Here is a 3,748-nt window from a genome sequence, read left to right as displayed (position 1 = left end):
GGAGAGAGATTATTAAGAAACAGTAATCTGGCATCTGGATTTACTTTGACTGTAGATTAATGGTAGAGTTTGAAATCTTAATGTTAAGCGCATTTCTTTTCATGAAACAGATTTTTATTGTTGTTCATAATCAACTCTTTAACACTGGAACTGTAGCCAGCAAAAGCAAAATGACACGCTCTTTCAACCACTGTAGTGTTTCTACAGTTTCTGTAATTAGCGGGCAGCTGTGGTGCAGCAACAGGCCGGTCGACTTCTCATCCGAAGATCACAGAGTCCATTCTCGCCCACGTGTCAAAGTGTCCACATCACCTCTGGTGGTTACAGATTGACCCCGGTGTTCGGCAGTGGAGTCGCCATCAGTTGGTGAATGTGTGTGTGAATGGGTCTGTGACTGTAAAGCGCTTTGGCCGTTCTGAGAGGGTAGAAAAAAACGCTACACGGCATTTACCATTTAACCTAATTCCAATGGATTCTGATGCAGAGAAGAGCGTCTTCTTCCTCCACATCAGAACCAGCGGGTTTTTGTTCATTGTAAAAAATACATCCAAATCGTTATGTGTTGCATATTGGCGCATAGCCGCTTTTGTTAGAATCAGTTGCATTGCATTGACCACAATTCTGTGATGTAAAGTATTGGATATCAGCGCAAAGGCGCTTTCTTCTGTAAGAATCAGATGGTTACTGTTGATTGTAACTCAGTAGGGGTGGGATCATACAAGCTTGCTTCTTCCCACTCCTTTTCAAGCAATAAATCAAGCTCAGCATGTCTTTAGTTAATGATTACTATATTTAATAATATCTAAAGTGTCTAAAGTGTTGGAAAAGTGTGTAGCAGAACAACTTGTAGGACATCTTAACTATAGTTTTTATAACCTCCATCAAATGCAATTTGGATTTAGAAAGCATCACTCTACGGAAACAGCGGTCTGTTTTCTTCTCGAAAACTTAAAACTAAAGATTGACAGAGGAGGAGTTGTGGGAGCTGTGTTCCTTGACCTTAAAAAAGCTTTTGACACAGTCAACAGGGATATCTTAATCGAAAAATTACATCATTTTAATCTTTCACCAAGAACTCTACTCTGGCTGGAATCTTACCTGACATGCAGGAAACAACAGGTCAGAGTCAATAATACAACATCATCATGTGGAGAAAATCAACTAGGGTTACCTCAAGGCTCATCATTATCCCCATTACTGTTCAGTCTTTACATCAATGACCTCCCTAGCTGCTGCCCACCTAATGTGCAGTGCCAGCTTTATGCAGATGATGCTGTCATCTATGTTCATGCTAGGGACAGATACCAAGCAGCTCAAGAACTCACATCAGCCATGAACAAGATCTCAGAGTGGCTCCAAAAATCCCAGCTGATTCTCAATGTATCTAAAACCGTGTGCATGTATTTTTCTAAAAGCTCAACTAACCAAGACACCCCTCCGGTATTGATAAATGGAACAGCTATACAATCTGTCTCTGAATATAAATATTTAGGAATAACAATTGACACACAATTAACATTCACATCACACATCAAAAAGGTTGTGAACTCAATTAAATTCAATTTGTCAAATTTCAGACACATAAGAAACAATTTAACTCTGGAAGCTGCTAAGCTGTACTATAATCCAATGATTGTTTCACAAATTACCTACTGTATGACCAGCTGGGCATCAGCATGCAGAACCATTCTGAAACCTCTACAAACTGTTCACAAACAAGCTCTGAAAACCTTGGACAAAAAGCCTAAAAGCCACCATAATTGTAAAATACTTCAGAAACACAATCTACTGAGCTTCAATAATATGATTCAACATACAGATTGCATATTGGTCTATAAAATCCTTAACGGTCTGGCTCCTCCCCCACTTCAGGACTTTGTCAAAAAAAGACAAAACAGAAGCACCAGAGCAAGTTCAAGAGGCGACTGCATCATTCCTTCCAGAAAAAGCAGCTTTGGACAGACTGTTTTCTCCTTTCGAGCCTCTCAAACCTGGAACACAATCCCAGAAAGCATTCGACAGCTCTCCACACTTCCATCTTTCTCAAAACAATTAAGATCTTGGCTGCTGGAAAACCAAACTTGCACTCATAGCTAATTTTAGGGACAATGCAAGAAAACTGTTTGCTAACAAAAGTAAAAAAAAAACATTGGGGGGTGAAAAAAAGTGGTCACAGTTGTCATAGTGTTGTTCTGATTTTGGCGATTTTATTGATGTATATTTTGGGGAACTATGCATTTGAAACTGTTTTAAATGTTATCCGAGTTATTTTAATTTTATGTCATTTTTCTAATGCAATATTACGCTATATTTGTACATTTTTACTCTGTTTTACTCATTTTATTTTTAGTCTCTAGGTGGCTGGCCATGGTCAGAACGGGACAGAGGATGGAAATTAGCCTAGGCTACAATCCTGCATATTTACAGTGTCTAATTACCTTTAGAGTATTCTACACTGTTTGTTGTATGCATTGTCCCTTAAATAAATAAATACAAATACAAATACAAATGTGACGTAAGTGGGTTTTTTTTTTTTGGGGGGGGGGGCTGTTTTTTTTGTTTAATCTATGCATTTCATCATTTCTGTAATGGGTCTGATAAATCTTTATTGCGTTGACTACAATGCTTGAAATAAAAATCAGTCAATTAAAAAATAGACTTTACTGCTGCATTGTATTGCATATCGGTGGAAATCCGCTTTTCTTAGTTTGTCTACGTTGATTGCGCAAACACTTCCTTACTGCATAGTGTTGCATAGCCGCGCTAAGCAACTTTTGTTTGCGTCAGAATCTGCCGGATTACATTAATTACTTTACTAATGTAAAGTATTGCTAATCATTGCAAAGCTGCTTGCTTCTGCGTCACAATCAGCAGGTCAATGTCGATTGCGTAAACACTTTTACTACTGTATAAAGGGTTGCATATCCTTGGAGAGTTTGTTTTTTTCCTCAGTCAGAAATAGTTGGTCCACGTTAACTACGTCAACGCTTTACGAATGTAAAGTTAGCATATAAACCCAAAGCCGCTTTTCTCCACGTCAGAATTCAGTTGGTTTACGTTAAATGCGTCAAAACCCCCAACTGTCAAGTTTTGCATATCAGTTCAAAGCTGTTTTTCTCAGCATCAGAATACATAGGAAGCACGTTTATTGCGTAAACGGTTGAAGAGTAACGGTAACTCAACAAACGTCAAAGCTAGAGATAAAAACCTGATGTATAGTCGGTAAAAACATTGGACAGCTCAACCCCTCGCCTCTCGTGATCCCAAACAGGATGTAGCCAAAATCCCATAGACTTCTATTGGGAAATAGACTTTTTTAACAATGTTTTTTCTTTATCGCAACTTATTCAAGTAATTAACCAATCAGATGCCTCGGTAAAAGCATGTGGGTCTCACGTCCAGCGTCTGAGGAGTTTGATTGACACATTTTGGGGAGCCAATAGCAGCAGACTTCATCCATGCCGTCTGTGAAGACCTTTTCCTTCTGGTTTTGCAATTCTTTTAAAAGCGTAAAAAAAAAAAGCAACAAAGATTTTCCTGTGCCTCACGCTGATGAACCAGGAGGGAAAGACTCCAAAAATATGAATAAAGGGAAAAAATTCAAACTGAAGGAACGGTGATCTATATGGAACAATTGGTGCACAACAGCGGCGGCGGAGTGGCCTAGGCTGTATCCCTTCTTCACCCAACAGTAGCTGGGACGGGCTCCAGCAACTATGCGGCCCCAGCGATTAAGAATGGATGTAAA

This window comes from Oryzias latipes, chromosome 18 (genome assembly GCF_002234675.1).
Source record: "Oryzias latipes chromosome 18, ASM223467v1".
Taxonomy (NCBI): Eukaryota; Metazoa; Chordata; class Actinopteri; order Beloniformes; family Adrianichthyidae; genus Oryzias; species Oryzias latipes.
This window is presented reverse-complemented; position numbering follows the sequence as displayed.